The sequence below is a fragment of the Scyliorhinus torazame genome, chromosome 31 (assembly GCF_047496885.1).
Source record: "Scyliorhinus torazame isolate Kashiwa2021f chromosome 31, sScyTor2.1, whole genome shotgun sequence".
In the NCBI taxonomy this organism is placed as follows: domain Eukaryota; kingdom Metazoa; phylum Chordata; class Chondrichthyes; order Carcharhiniformes; family Scyliorhinidae; genus Scyliorhinus; species Scyliorhinus torazame.
In genome coordinates, this window is record NC_092737.1 from 10,349,343 (window position 1) to 10,366,839 (window position 17,497).

The following is a 17,497-nucleotide window of genomic DNA, read 5'->3' on the forward strand; positions in this document are numbered from 1 at the left end:
AAAAAGGACTATGGAGCTCAGGATCATTCCAGAATGCCTGAGGATCAGCCCCCACGCAGTGAATGCAGCAGCAGCCTTCAAACACTGGCAGACTTGCTTTGAGGCCTACATCACATCGACCACAGGCCGAGTCTCAGATGAACAAAAACTGCAGGTCCTGCTCTCGAGGGTGAGCACGGAGATTTTCTCCCTCACTCGAGGGTGAGCACGGAGATTTTCACCCTCATTGAAGACACCCGCGATTTCCAGACGGCGTTCGCAGCACTGAGAAGTCTCTACGTTCGCCCAGTTAACCAAATCTACGCTCGCTACCAGCTCGCGACGAGACGGCAAGCTCCCGGAGAATCGATGGACGAGTTCTACGCCGCGCTGCTGATTTTGGGATGAGCCTGCAGCTGCCCGTCGGTGAACGCAAACGAACACACGGACATGTTAATGCGCGATGCTTTTGTTGCAGGTATACAATCCTCCCAAATCCGCCAAAGACTTCTAGAAAAAGAGTCACTAGGACTCTCAGAGGCACGGGCCCTGGCAGCCTCGCTGGACGTAGCCGCGCATAATACCCGCGCCTACGGCCCCGACCGCGCGGCAGGCCATTGGGCCCCGTACGTACCCGCCGCGGCAAACCCCCTACCCGCCCCCCCGGACACCCCACAGGCTTGCGCAGTCCAAACGCCGAGTCGCACCGGGGGCGCCCGCTGTTATTTCTGCGGCCAGGCAAAGCACCCCCGACAACGCTGTCCGGCCCGCGCAGCCATCTGCAAAAGCTGCGGGAAAAAGGGCCACTATGCGGTGGTGTGCCGGTCCCGCGTGGTCGCCGCCGTCCCGGGAGAACAGGGAGCCCTACAGGCAGTCTATGCCTCCCAACCCCCCCAGCACGCCATGTGCGACCCCCAGGTGCCGCCATTTTGGGTCCCGACCACCGCGGCCCCGGGAGAACTGGGAGCCCTGCACGCCGCCTACGCTCCCCAACCCCCCTCCCCGCAGCCCATGTATGACCCGCCGCCGGCGCTCCCGATTTGGGTGCCAGCCAACACTCTCCACGGAGAGGAAGGGGTTTTCCGTATCCCGAACGCCACCCTCACCCCCGTCCCGCGCCCCACGCCTGACCCGCCGGCGCCACCTACCTTGACCCCGACCACCGCTGTCCCCGGCGAGGGAGCTCCGCGCGGTGCCAGCGCTCGCGGCCCCACGACTGACCCGCCGACCTGGGCCCTCGCCCCCGTCCCGCGCCCCACGCCTGACCCGCCGGAGCCGCTGACCTGGGCCCTCGCCCCCGTCCCGCGCCCCACGCCTGACCCGCCGACCTGGGCCCTCGCCCCCGTCCCGCGCCCCACGCCTGACCCGCCGACCTGGGCCCTCGCCCCCGTCCCGCGCCCCACGCCTGACCCGCCGGAGCCGCCGACCTGGGCCCTCGCCCCCGTCCCGCGCCCCACGCCTGACCCGCCGGCAATACAACTCACCTGGACCCCGACCTTCGTCCCCGGCGAGGGACCTCCTCACTGTCCCAGCGCTGGCACTGACCTGCCGGTCCCCAGCGAGGGAGCTCCGCGCGGTCCTAGCGCCCGCGGCCCTGTCGCTCGCACCAAAGGAACTCCGCGCGGTCCTAGCGCCCGCGGCCCGGGAACTCCGCGCGGTCCTAGCGCCCCCCAGACCCCCCAGCACTCAATGTGCGACCCGCAGACGCCGCCATTTTGGGTCCCGACCACCACGAGGGGAGGAGGGGCCCCGCCATCTTGGACCGCCCCCGACCTGTACGACGCATGGGGGCGGCCATTTTGTCCACCCCCGACGCCATCTTGTGACCCCTCATCTACGGGCGAGGTATGGGGGCGGCCATTTTATCCATCCCCGACGTCCTCTTGGACGGCAACAACGGACCCCACCCCACTACTACAACCACGGCTCGCTTCGGTTACGCTCGATCAGGCTCGGCCCCGGACTCTCCAGACGACGACGACAACGGTCCTAATTAACGGCCACGAGACGCCATGCCTAGTCGACTCCGGGAGCACGGAAAGTTTTATACATCCCGACACGGTAAGACGCTGTTCCTTAACTACCTACCCCAGCGCACAAAAGATTTGCCTAGCCGCAGGATCCCACTCCGTACAGATCCAGGGATTCTGCATAGTTACCCTAACGGTACAGGGGAGGGAATTCAAAAACTACAAACTTAACGTCCTTCCCCAACTCTGTGCCCCCACCTTGCTGGGCTTAGATTTTCAATGTAACCTACAGAGCCTTACGTTTAAATTCGGCGGCCCCATACCCCCACTCACTATCTGCGGCCTCGCCACCCTCAAGGTGCAACCCCCGTCCTTGTTTGCGAACCTCACCCCGGATTGCAAACCCGTCGCCACTAGGAGCAGACGGTACAGCGCCCAGGACCGGACCTTCATTCGCTCCGAAGTCCAGCGGCTACTAAAGGAGGGCATAATCCAGGCCAGCAATAGTCCCTGGAGAGCGCAGGTGGTAGTAGTGAAGACAGGGGAGAAACAAAGGATGGTCATTGACTATAGCCAGACCATCAACAGGTACACACAACTAGACGCGTACCCTCTCCCCCGCATATCCGACATGGTCAATCGGATTGCCCAGTATAAAGTCTTCTCCACCGTGGACCTCAAGTCCGCCTACCATCAGCTCCCCATCCGCCCAAGTGACCGCAAGTACACAGCCTTCGAGGCAGACGGGCGATTATACCACTTCCTAAGGGTCCCTTTTGGCGTCACAAACGGCGTCTCGGTCTTCCAACGGGAAATGGACCGAATGGTTGATCAACACGGGTTACAGGCCACGTTCCCGTATCTCGACAATGTAACCATCTGCGGCCACGATCAGCAGGACCACGACGCCAACCTCCAAAAATTCCTCCAGACTGCCAAAGCCTTGAACCTCACGTACAATGAGGACAAGTGCGTTTTTAGCACCGATCGGCTAGCCATTCTGGGCTACATAGTGCGCAATGGGATAATAGGCCCCGACCCCGAACGTATGCGCGCACTCATGGAATTTCCCCTCCCGCACTGCCCAAAAGCCCTGAAACGCTGCCTGGGGTTCTTTTCATACTACGCCCAGTGGGTCCCCCAGTACGCAGACAAGGCCCGCCCCCTAATACAGACCACGGCTTTCCCGCTGTCGACAGAGGCTTGCCAGGCTTTCAGCCGCATCAAAGCGGACATCGCAAAGGCCACGATGCGCGCCATCGACGAGTCCCTCCCCTTCCAGGTCGAGAGCGACGCCTCTGACGTAGCTCTAGGGGCCACCCTTAACCAAGCGGGCAGACCCGTGGCCTTTTTCTCCCGAACCCTCCACGCCTCAGAAATCCGCCACTCCTCAGTGGAAAAGGAAGCCCAAGCCATAGTGGAGGCTGTGCGACATTGGAGGCATTACCTGGCCGGCAGGAGATTCACTCTCCTCACTGACCAACGGTCGGTTGCCTTCATGTTCGATAATGCACAGCGGGGCAAGATCAAGAACGACAAGATCTTGCGGTGGAGGATCGAACTCTCCACCTTCAACTATGAGATCTTGTACCGGCCCGGAAAGCTGAACGAGCCGTCTGATGCCCTATCCCGCGGGACATGTGCCAACGCACAAATTGACCGCCTCCAAGCCCTCCACGAGGACCTCTGCCACCCGGGGGTCACTCGGTTTTACCACTTCATCAAGTCCCGCAATCTCCCCTACTCCTTAGAGGAGGTCCGTACAGTCACAAGAGACTGCCACATCTGCGCAGAATGCAAACCGCATTTTTTCAGGCCAGATGGAGCGCACCTGATTAAGGCTTCCCGTCCCTTTGAACGCCTCAGTCTCGATTTCAAAGGGCCCCTCCCCTCCACCGACCGCAACGCGTATTTCCTTAATGTAGTGGACGAATACTCCCGCTTCCCTTTTGCCATTCCCTGCTCCGACATGACCGCGGCCACAGTCATTAAAGCCCTGAACAGCATATTCACACTGTTCGGTTACCCCGCATACGTCCACAGCGACAGGGGGTCCTCTTTCATGAGTGACGAGCTGCGCCAGTTCCTGCTCAGCAAGGGTATAGCTTCAAGCAGGACGACCAGCTACAACCCCCGGGGGAACGGGCAAGTAGAAAGGGAGAACGGCACGGTCTGGAAGGCCGTCCTACTGGCCCTACGGTCCAGGGATCTCCCAGTTTCACGGTGGCAGGAGGTCCTCCCAGACGCTCTCCATTCCATCCGGTCGTTATTATGTACGAGCACTAATCAAACGCCTCATGAGCGTCTCCTTGTCTTCCCTAGGAGGTCCTCCTCTGGAACGTCGCTGCCGACCTGGCTGGCGGCCCCAGGACCCATCCTGCTCCGAAAGCACGTGCGGGCACATAAGGCGGACCCGTTGGTCGAAAGGGTTCACCTCCTCCACGCAAACCCCCAGTACGCCTACGTGGAGTACCCCGACGGCCGACAGGACACGGTCTCCCTGCGGGATCTGGCGCCCGCCGGCACCACGCACACCCCCCCGGCACCATCAACCCAACCGCCCCCCTTCCTGCCACCGCCGCACCCCGCGACCGCCCCCTTCCCAGGAGGATCAGCCCCCCTCCCCTTTGCACCGACAGCTAAAACCGTGCGGTTCCCGGAGGCGACAACGCTGGTACAAGCACTACCACCACCGCCGGGGCCGAGGCGATCGACACGGACGACCAGACCGCCCGACCGACTCGTGGCGTCGATGTAAAACAAAGATGGACTGTCCAATGAACATTTTGTTTTCATATATCCTCTGTAAATAGTTGTAACAGGACGATACTGTCCAATACGGTCCTACCATGTAACTGTTCTCTCCTCCCAGGACCAGTACTGTAAACCCTTACCACCATACGAAGCATCACCCCGCCGGGTTCATTTTTGACAAGGGGTGAATGTGGTAGTATGTATTGGGGGTCATGTGGGACTGGAAGCCCTAATGTCATTGGCTGACAGATCCCGGGTCCTGGTTGGCCGTTGACCTCATACTCCACCCTGAAGGCGGAGTATAAGAAGCCGGTGCCTTCCCCCGCAGGCCAGTTTACTATCGGGCTGCTGGGGAACAGACACGCTTAATAAAGCCTCATCGACTTCACTCTGTTTGTCTCACGGAGTCTTTGTGCGCCACACCCCTGTAAATACTGACGCACTCCCCGGGGTCCTCCTGTAAATACTGACACACTCCCGGGGACCCCCTGTAAATACTGACGCACTCCCCGGGGTCCCCCTGTAAATACTGACACACTCCCGGGGACCCCCTGTAAATGCTGACACACTCCCACCGGGGACCCCCAGTAAATACTGACACACTCCACGTGGACCCCCTGTAAATATTGACACACACCCCGGGGACCCCCTGTAAATACTGACACACTCCCCGGGGACCCCTGTAAATACTGACACGCTCTCAGGGGACCCCCTGTAAATACTGACACTCACTCCGGGGACCCCCTGTAAATACTGACACGCTCTCAGGTGACCCTCTGTAAATACTGACATACTCCCCGGGGGACCCCCGTAAATACTGACACACTCCCCCGGGGACCCCCCTGTAAATACTGACACACTCCCCGGGGACCCCCTGTACATACTGACACACTCCCCGGGGACCCCCCTGTAAATATTGACACACACCCCGGGGACCCCCTGTAAATACTGACACATTCCCCGGGGACCCCCCTGTAAATACTGACACACTCCCCGGGGACGCCCCCTGTAAATACTGACACACTCCCCGGGGACCCCCTGTAAATACTGACACACTCCCCGGGGGACCCCCCTGTAAATACGGACACTCTCCCCGGGGACCCCCTGTAAATACTGACACACTCCCCGGGGACCCCCCTGTAAATACTGACACGTTCCCCGGGACCCCCTGTAAATACTGACACACTCCGCGGGGGACCCCCCTGTAAATACTGACACACTCCCCCGGGGACCCCCCTGTAAATACTGACTCACTCCCCGGGGACCCCCTGTAAATACTGACACACTCCCCGGGGGACCCACCTGTAAATACTGACACACTCCCCGGGGACCCCCCTGAATATACTCACATACTCCCCCGGGGACCCCCTGTAAATACTGACACACTCCCCCGGGGACCCACCCTGTAAATACTGACACACTCCCCGGGTACCCACCTGTAAATACTGAAACACTCCCCGGGGACCCCCTGTAAATACTGTCACACTCCCCGGTGATCCTCCTGAAAATACTGACACACTCCCCGGGAACCCTCTGTAAATACTGACACACTCCCCGGGGACCTACTATAAATACTGACACACTCCCCGGGGACCCCCCTGTAAATACTGACACACTCCCCGGGGACCCCCTGTAAATACTGACACGCTCCTCGGGAACCCCCTGTAAATACTGACACCCTCCCCGGGGACCCCCCTGTAAATACTGACACACTCCCCGGGGACCCCCTGTAAATACTGACACACTCCCCGGGGACCCCCCTGTACATACTGACACGTTCCCCGAGACCCCCAGTAAATACTGACACACTCCCCGGGGACCCCCCTGTAAATACTGACACACTCCCCGGGGACCCCCCTGTAAATACTGACACACTCCCTGGGGATCCCCTGTAGTTACTGACACACTCCCCAGGGACCCCCAGTAAATATTGACACACTCCCCGGGGACCCCCTGTAAATACTGACACACACCCAGAGACTCCCTGTAAATACTGACACCCCCCCCCCCCCGGGTCCCCCCTGTAAATACTGACACAGTTCCCGGGGACCCCCTGTAAATACTGACACACTCCCCGAGGACCCACCTGTAAATACTGACACACTCCCCGGGGACCCACCTGTAAATACTGGCACACTCCCCAGGGACCCACCCTGTAAATACTGACACACTCCCGGGGACCCCCTGTAAATACTGACACACTCCCCGGGGGACCCCCTGTAAATATTGACACACTCCCCGGCGACCCCCCTGTAAATACTGACACACTCCCCGGGGACCCCCTGTAAATACTGACACACTCCCCGGGGTCCCCCTGTAAATACTGACACACTCCCGGGGACCCCCTGTAAATGCTGACACACTCCCACCGGGGACCCCCAGTAAATACTGACACACTCCCCGGGGACCCCCTATAAATACTGACACACACCCCGGGGACCCCCTGTAAATACTGACACACTCCCCGGGGACTCCCTGTAAATACTGACACACTGCCCGGGACCTCCTGTAAATACTGACACACTTCCCGGGGACCCCCTGTAAATACTGACACACTTCCCGGGGACCCCCCTGTAAATACTGACACACTTCCCAGGGACCCCCTGTAAATACTGACACACTCCCCGGGGACCCCACTGTAAATACTGACACACTTCCCAGGGACCCCCTGTAAATACTGACACACTCCCCTGGGGACCCCCTGTAAATACTGACACACTCCCCGGGGACCCCCTGTAAATACTGACACTCACTCCGGGGACCCACCTGTAAATACTGACACACTCCCCGCGGACCCCCTGTAAATACTGACACACTCCCCGGGGACCCACCCTGTAAATACTGACACACTCCCCGGGGACCCACCTGTAAATACTGAAACACTCCCCGGGGACCCCCTGTAAATACTGTCACACTCCCCGGGGATCCCCCTGAAAATACTGACACACTCCCCGGAGACCCCCCTGTAAATACTGACACACTCCCCGGGGACCCCCTGTAAATACTGACACACTCCTCGGGGACCCCCTGTAAATACTGACACCCTCCCCGGGGACCCCCCTGTAAATACTGACACACTCCCCGGGGACCCCCTGTAAATACTGACACACTCCCCGGGGACCCCCCTGTAAATACTGACACGTTCCCCGGGACCCCCTGTAAACACTGACACACTCCCCGGGGACCCCCCTGTAAATACTGACACACTCCCCGGGGACCCCCTTGTAAATACTGACACACTCCCTGGGGACCCCCTGTGATTACTGACACACTCCCCAGGGACCCCCTGTAAATACTGACACACTCCACGGGGACCCCCTGTAAATACTGACACACTCCCCAGGGACCCTCTGTAAATACTGACACACTCCCCAAGGACCCCCTGTAAATACTGACACACTCCCCGGGGACCCCCCTGTAAATACTGACACGTTCCCCGGGACCCCCTGTAAATACTGACACACTCCGCGGGGGACCCCCCTGTAAATACTGACACACTCCCCCGGGGACCCCCTGTAAATACTGACACACTCCCCGGGGACCCCCTCTAAATACTGACACACTCCCCGGGGACCCCCCTGTAAATACTGACACACTCCCCGGGGACCCCCTGTAATTACTGACACACTCCCCAGGGACCCCCTGTAAATACTGACACACTCCCCGGGGACCCCCTGTAAATACTGACACACTCCCCGGGGACCCCCCTGTAAATACTGACACGTTCCCCGGGACCCCCTGTAAATACTGACACACTCCGCGGGGGACCCCCCTGTAAATACTGACACACTCCCCCGGGGACCCCCTGTAAATACTGACACACTCCCCGGGGACCCCCTGTAAATACTGACACACTCCCCGGGGAACCCCTGTAAATACTGACACACTCCCCCGGGGACCCCCTGTAAATACTGACACACTCCCCGGGGACCCCCTGTAAATACTGACACACTCCCCGGGGACCCCCTGTAAATACTGACACACTCCCCCGGGGACCCCCCTGTAAATACTGACACACTCCCTTGGGACTCCCTGTAAATACTGACACACGCTCCCGGGGACCCCCTGTAAATACTGACACACTCCCCGGGGACACCCTGTAAATACTGACACACTCCCCGGGGACCCCCTGTAAATACTGACACACTCCCCGGGGACACCCTGTAAATACTGACACACTCCCCGGGGACATCCTGTAAATACTGACACACTCCCCGGGGACCCTCTGTAAATACTGACACACTCCCCGGGGACCCCCTGTTAATACTGACACACTCCCTGGGGACCCCCTGTAAATACTGACACGCTCTCCGGGGACTCCCTGTAAAGACTGACACGCTCCCCCGGGACCCCCTGTAAATACTGACACACTCCCCGGGACCCCCTGTAAATACTGACACACTCCCCTGGGACTCCCTGTAAATACTGACACACTCCCCCGGGGACCCCCTGTAAATACTGACACACTCCCCAGGGACTCCCTGTAAATACTGACACACTCCCCGGGGACCACCTGTAAATCCGGACACACTCCCCGGGGACCCCCTGTAAATACTGACACACTCCCCCGGGGACCCCCCTGTAAATACTGACACACTCCCCCGGGGACCCCCTGTAAAAAATGACACACTCCTCGGGGACCCCCCCCCTGTAAATACTGACACACTCCCCGGGGACATCCTGTAAATACTGACACACTCCCCCGGGGACCCCCTGTAAATACTGACACTCTCCCTGGGAACCCCCTGTAAATACTGACACACTCCCCGGGGACGCCCCTGTAAATACTGACACACTCCCCGGGGACCCCCTGTAAATACTGACACACTCCTCGGGGGCCCCCTGTAAATACTGACTCCCTCCCCGGGGACCCCCCTGTAAATACTGACACACTCCCCGGGGACCGCCTGTAAATACTGACACACTCCCCGGGGACCCCCCTGTAAATACTGACACGTTCCCCGGGACCCCCTGGAAATACTGACAGACTCCCCGGGGACCCCCCTGTAAATACTGACACACTCCCCGGGGACCCCCCTGTAAATACTGACACACTCCCCGGGGACCCCCTGTAATTACTGACACACTCCCCAGGGACCCCCTGTAAATACTGACACACTCCCCGGAGACCCCCTGTAAATACTGACACACTCCCCGGGGACCACCCTGTAAATACTGACACGTTCCCCGGGACCCCCTGTAAATACTGACACACTCCGCGGGGGACCCCCCTGTAAATACTGACACACTCCCCAGCGACCCCCTGTAAATACTGACACACTCCCCGGGGACCCCCTGTAAATACTGACACACTCCCCCGGGGACCCCCTGACACATTCCCCGGGGACCCCCTGTAAATACTGACGCACTCCCCCGGGGACCCCCTGTAAATACAGACACACTCCCCGGGGACCCCCTGTAAATACTGACACACTCCCCGGGGACTCCCCTGTAAATACTGACACACTCCCCCGGTGACTCACCTGTAAATACTGACACTCTCCCCGGGGACCACCTGGAAAACCTGTCACACTCCCCGGGGACGCCCCCAGTAAATCCTGATGCACTCCCCGGGGACCCCCTGTAAATACTGACACACTGCCCGGGGGACCCCCGTGTAAATACTGACACACTCCCCGGGGACCCCCTGTAAATACTGACACACTCCCCGGGGACCCCCTGTAAATACTGACACACTCCCCGGGGACGCCCCCTGTAAATACTGACACACTCCCCGGGGACCCCCTGTAAATACTGACACACTCCCCGGGGGACCCCCCTGTAAATACTGACACACACCCCGGGGACCTCCTGTAAATACTGACACACTCCCCGGGGGACCCCCCTGTAAATACTGACACACTCCCCGGGGACCCCCTGTAAATACTGACACTCTCCCCGGGGACCCCCTGGAAAAACTGTCACACTCCCCGGGGACGTCCCCTGTAAATACTGACACACTCCCCGGGGACCCCCTGTAAATACTGACACACTCCCCGGGGGACCCACCTGTAAATACTGACACACTCCCCGGGGACTCCCCTGAATATACTCACATACTCCCCCGGGGACCCCCTGTAAATACTGACACACTCCCCGGGGACCCCCCTGAATATACTCACATACTCCCCCGGGGACCCACCCTGTAAATACTGACACACTCCCCGGGTACCCACCTGTAAATACTGAAACACTCCCCGGGGACCCCCTGTAAATACTGTCACACTCCCCGGTGATCCTCCTGAAAATACTGACACACTCCCCGGGAACCCTCTGTAAATACTGACACACTCCCCGGGGACCTCCTGTAAATACTGACACACTCCCCGGGGACCCCCCTGTAAATACTGACACACTCCCCGGGGACCCCCTGTAAATACTGACACACTCCTCGGGAACCCCCTGTAAATACTGACACCCTCCCCGGGGACCCCCCTGTAAATACTGACACACTCCCCGGGGACCCCCTGTAAATACTGACACACTCCCCGGGGACCCCCCTGTAAATACTGACACGTTCCCCGGGACCCCCTGTAAATACTGACACACTCCCCGGGGACCCCCCTGTAAATACTGACACACTCCCCGGGGACCCCCCTGTAAATACTGACACACTCCCCGGGGACCCCCTGTAGTTACTGACACACTCCCAGAGACTCCCTGTAAATACTGACACACTCCCCGGGGTCCCCCCTGTAAATATTGACACACTCCCCGGGGACCCACCTGTAAATACTGACACACTCCCCGGGGACCCACCTGTAAATACTGGCACACTCCCCAGGGACCCACCCTGTAAATACTGACACACTCCCGGGGACCCCCTGTAAATACTGACACACTCCCCGGGGGACCCCCTGTAAATACTGACACACTCCCCGGCGACCCCCCTGTAAATACTGACACACTCCCCGGGGACCCCCTGTAAATACTGACGCACTCCCCGGGGTCCCCCTGTAAATACTGACACACTCCCGGGGACCCCCTGTAAATGCTGACACACTCCCACCGGGGACCCCCTATAAATACTGACACACACCCCGGGGACCCCCTATAAATACTGACACAAACCCCGGGGACCCCCTGTAAATACTGACACACTCCCCGGGGACCCCCTATAAATACTGACACACACCCCGGGGACCCCCTGTAAATACTGACACACTCCCCCGGGGACCCCCTGTAAATACTGACATACTCCCCGGGGGACCCCCGTAAATACTGACACACTCCCCGGGGACCCCCTGTAAATACTGACACACTTCCCAGGGACCCCCCTGTAAATACTGACACACTTCCCAGGGACCCCCTGTAAATACTGACACACTCCCCGGGGACCCCCCTGTAAATACTGACACACTTCCCAGGGACCCCCTGTAAATACTGACACACTCCCCTGGGGACCCCCTGTAAATACTGACACACTCCCCGGGGACCCCCTGTAAATACTGACACTCACTCCGGGGACCCACCTGTAAATACTGACACACTCCCCGCGGACCCCCTGTAAATACTGACACACTCCCCGGGGACCCACCCTGTAAATACTGACACACTCCCCGGGGACCCACCTGTAAATACTGAAACACTCCCCGGGGACCCCCTGTAAATACTGTCACACTCCCCGGGGATCCCCCTGAAAATACTGACACACTCCCCGGGGACCCCCCTGTAAATACTGACACACTCCCCGGGGACCCCCTGTAAATACTGACACACTCCTCGGGGACCCCCTGTAAATACTGACACCCTCCCCGGGGACCCCCCTGTAAATACTGACACACTCCCCGGGGACCCCCTGTAAATACTGACACACTCCCCGGGGACCCCCCTGTAAATACTGACACGTTCCCCGGGACCCCCTGTAAACACTGACACACTCCCCGGGGTCCCCCCTGTAAATACTGACACACTCCCCGGGGACCCCCCTGTAAATACTGACACACTCCCCGGGGACCCAATGTAATTACTGACACACTCCCCAGGGACCCCCTGTAAATACTGACACACTCCCCGGGGACCCCCTGTAAATACTGACACACTCCCCAGGGACCCTCTGTAAATACTGACACACTCCCCAGGGACCCCCTGTAAATACTGACACACTCCCCGGGGACCCCCCTGTAAATACTGACACGTTCCCCGGGACCCCCTGTAAATACTGACACACTCCGCGGGGGACCCCCCTGTAAATACTGACACACTCCCCCGGGGACCCCCTGTAAATACTGACACACTCCCCGGGGACCCCCTGTAAATACTGACACACTCCCCGGGGACCCCCCTGTAAATACTGACACACTCCCCGGGGACCCCCTGTAATTACTGACACACTCCCCAGGGACCCCCTGTAAATACTGACACATTCCCCGGGGACCCCCTGTAAATACTGACACACTCCCCGGGGACCCCCCTGTAAATACTGACACGTTCCCCGGGACCCCCTGTAAATTCTGACACACTCCGCGGGGGACCCCCCTGTAAATACTGACACACTCCCCGGGGACACCCTGTAAATACTGACACACTCCCCGGGGAACCCCTGTAAATACTGACACACTCCCCCGGGGACCCCCTGTAAATACTGACACACTCCCCGGGGACCCCCTGTAAATACTGACACACTCCCCGGGGACCCCCTGTAAATACTGACACACTCCCCCGGGGACCCCCCTGTAAATACTGACACACTCCCCTGGGACTCCCTGTAAATACTGACACACTCTCCCGGGGACCCCCTGTAAATACTGACACACTCCCCGGGGACACCCTGTAAATACTGACACACTCCCCGGGGACCCCCTGTAAATACTGACACACTCCCCGGGGACACCCTGTAAATACTGACACACTCCCCGGGGACACCCTGTAAATACTGACACACTCCCCGGGGACCCTCTGTAAATACTGACACACGCCCCGTGGACCCCCTGTAAATACTGACACACTCCCTGGGGACCCCCTGTAAATACTGACACGCTCTCCGGGGACTCCCTGTAAAGGCTGACACACTCCCCCGGGACCCCCTGTAAATACTGACACACTCCCCGGGACCTCCTGTAAATACTGACACACTCCCCTGGGACTCCCTGTAAATACTGACACCCTCCCCCGGGGACCCCCTCTAAATACTGACACACTCCCCAGGGACTCCCTGTAAATACTGACACACTCCCCGGGGACCACCTGTAAATCCGGACACACTCCCCGGGGACCCCCTGTAAATACTGACACAGTCCCCCGGGGACCCCCCTGTAAATACTGACACACTCCCCCGGGGACCCCCTGTAAAAAATGACACACTCCTCGGGGACCCCCCCCTGTAAATACTGACACACTCCCCGGGGACCCCCTGTAAATACTGACACACTCCCCCGGGGACCCCCTGTAAATACTGACACTCTCCCTGGGAACCCCCTGTAAATATTGATATATTCCCTGGAGACCCCCTGTATGTGACTACTGACACACTCCCCCGGGACCCCCTTGTAAATACTGACACACTCCCCGGCGACCCCCCTGTAAATACTGACACACTCCCCGGGAACCCACTGTAAACACTGACACTCCCCAGGGACCCCCCTGTAAATACTGACACACTCCCCGGGGACCCCCTGTAAATACTGACACACTCCCTGGGGACCCCCTGTTAATACTGATACACTCCCCGGGGACCCCCTGTAAATACTGACACACTCTCCGGGGTCCCCCTGTAAATACTGACACACTCCCCCGGTGACCCCACTGTAAATACTGACACACTCCCCGGGGACCCCCTGTAAATACTGACACACTCCCCGAGAGAGCAAGTAGCGATCTGAAAAAGGAGTAGGACAGGCTGACAGCGTGAGAGCAGATGGGCCGAATGGCCTGATTTTTCGCTTTATAGATTCCCTGCTATTCTAGAAATGTTTGGCATTTACTCTGTTCGCCTGTAAGAGAGCTCATTCTCGTCAGGGGGTAATTGGATAGGCACATGAGGTGGTTCGTTTGGGTCTCTGTTCGATGGTTAACTCTGAAACAGGGTGGAGCTGCCGAGGGGGAGTGAGTTCAGGTATCTGCAGGTTAGAGACTTGTGCAAAAGGTCTGGAGGGGGGTTCCCTAGGTTGCCGGATACTCCCTGCTCGGGAGACTGCTGCTTCCGGATGTGGAAGGGGAGGGAAGGATTGGGGATATATACAAGTGGCTGGGGGAGCAGGGAGGCGAGCGGGTGGTGAAGGTCAAGGAGAAATGGGAAGCGGAGATGGGAGGGGGAGATCAATTGGAGAGTATGGAATGAGGCACTGCGTAGGGTAAACGGGACCTCTTCTTGTGCGAGGATGAGCCTGATACAGTTTAAGGTGCGTATGACTCGGGCGAGATGAGTGGGTTCTTTCAGGGGGTAGCAGATGAGTGTGAGAAGTGTGGGCGGGGGCCAGCGAATCATGCGCACATGTCTTGGGGTTGCGGAAAGTTGGGAACACTTTGGGCGGGAGTGTCCACAGTCTTCGCCAGGACAGTGGAGGAGGGAGGTGGACCCGGACCCTTTGGTGGCGATATTTGGGGTTTCCGAGAAGCCGGAGCTCATGGAGAGGAGGAAGGCCGATGTCTTGGCCTTCGCCTCTCTGATTGCACGGCGACGAATTTTACTGGAGTGGCGGTCGGCATCGCCACCGGGGGTAGCAGCATGGTTGGGTGACCTGTACGACTTCCTGCGGTTAGAGAAGATAAAGTATGAGTTAAGGGGCTCAGCAGGGGGTGTTTGAGAAAAGGTGGGGGATGTTTGTGACCGTGTTTGAGGAGCTGTTCGTCACAGGGGTGAAAAAGTTATACAGACTGTACAGTTGATTGTTGGGAAGTATGTTTCCCGGGGCGTTTATTTGCTGTAACTTATTTTGACACATGTTTGTAATAAAATAGTTTTTTTTTAAACTCTGAAACAATTAGCTCTGCTTCTCTCTACAGAGCTAGACACACCTCCAGAGGGTCTCTGACCTTCCCTGTTTTTAGTTGTGGTTCTCCATTGCCACCTTGTCAGGTTGGTGTGCAGTGGGATGGCGCTGCCTGCTGGTAGGAAAAGGAACTGCGATAGCAAAACATCCGCTGCAAGGGTTAACTTCCCTTTGATTCGTTTTTGGAAAATATTTTTATTCAAGGGCTTTTTCATTTGTACAAACAGAACCTGAAGACCAACCAAACAACTCAATAAACAACCAACACCCACTGCCCCCCGCCCCCCCCCCCCCCCCCGACGCCAGTCCCCCCCTCACATCTTGCCCTACACCCACATCTCAGCCCCCACCTCCTCCTCCCACTTACACTTAATGTCCCCTGCCGGTACAAATCTATGGTTATCGCCAATCGATGCCCACACCAAGGCATTCTCCAGCCCCAGGTGCTGCCACCATTGCCCCCACATCCGAAGGGCTGACACCACCATTCCTCCTCTCCCGCCCCCCCCACCCCCCCCCCCCCCCCCCCGCCCCGAGAAAGCTCTCCTAACCTGCGGGACCCTCTGACAGTGCGGCACTCCCTCAGCACTGACCCTCTGACAGTGCGGCACTCCCTCAGTACTGACCCTCTGACAGTGCGGCACTCCCTCAGTACTGACTCTCTGACAGTGCAGCACTCCCTCAGTACTGACCCTCTGACAGTGCGGCACTCCCTCAGTGCTGACCCTCTGACAGTGCGGCACTCCCTCAGCACTGACCCTCTGACAGTGCGGCACTCCCTCAGTACTGACCCTTTGACAGTGCATCACTCCCTCAGTACTGACTCTCCGACAGTGCAGCACTCCCTCAGTACTGACCCTCCGACAGTGCGGCACTCCCTCAGTACTGACCCTCCGACAGTGCGGCACTCCCTCAGTACTGACCCTCTGACAGTGCGGCACTCCCACAGTACTGACCCTCTGACAGTGCTGCACTCCCTCAGTACTGACCCTCTGACAGTACAGCACTCCCTCAGTACTGAACCTCTGACAGTGCGGCACTCCCTCAGTACTGAACCTCTGACAGTGCGGCACTCCCTCAGTACTGACCCTCTGACAGTGCGGCACTCCCTCAGTACTGACCCTCTGACAGTGCGGCACTCCCTCAGTACTGACCCTCTGACAGTGCGGCACCCCTCAGTACTGACCCTCCGACAGTGCAGCACTCCCTCAGTACTGACCCTCCGACAGTGCGGCACTCCCTCAGTACTGACCCTCCGACAGTGCGGCACTCCCTCAGTACTGACCCTCTGACAGTGCGGCACTCCCTCAGTACTGACCCTCTGACAGTGCAGCACTCCCTCAGTACTGACCCTCTGACAGTACAGCACTCCCTCAGTACTGAACCTCTGACAGTGCGGCACTCCCTCAGTACTGAACCTCTCACTTTGCGGCACTCCCTCAGTACTGACCCTCTGACAGTGCGGCACTCCCTCAGTACTGACCCTCTGACAGTGCGGCACTCCCTCAGTACTGACCCTCTGACAGTGCGGCACTCCCTCAGTACTGACCCTCTGACAGTGCGGCACTCCCTCAGTACTGGTCTGGGATTGTCCGCCGCGATTAAGGGACCAGGTTTATGGCGATGGATTTGTACCCATAACCTCTTGATATTAAGTTGTGGCAATTCCTGTTCAATTGGTCATTATCAGCCTTGTGGCGTTGTTTGACGAGGTGGGAAGCCATATTCCAGTCATGATCTCGCCCTCACCCAATGCCAACTTCGGCCCATGGGTGGCAAGCTCCCCCCACCCGTTTAACGAATCGAATCGATTTGATCATTTGGGTCTTGATTGGATAGATGTGGCCTCGCTTTAATGTGGCA

General features: G+C 58.7%; 1 protein-coding gene across 1 annotated transcript in view; it reads right to left on the bottom strand.

Moving 5' to 3' along the window:
* tnfsf12 (TNF superfamily member 12) overlaps window positions 1–17,497 on the bottom strand; it is a 112,470-nt gene that overhangs the window by 83,559 nt on the left and 11,414 nt on the right. The window lies entirely within an intron of this gene.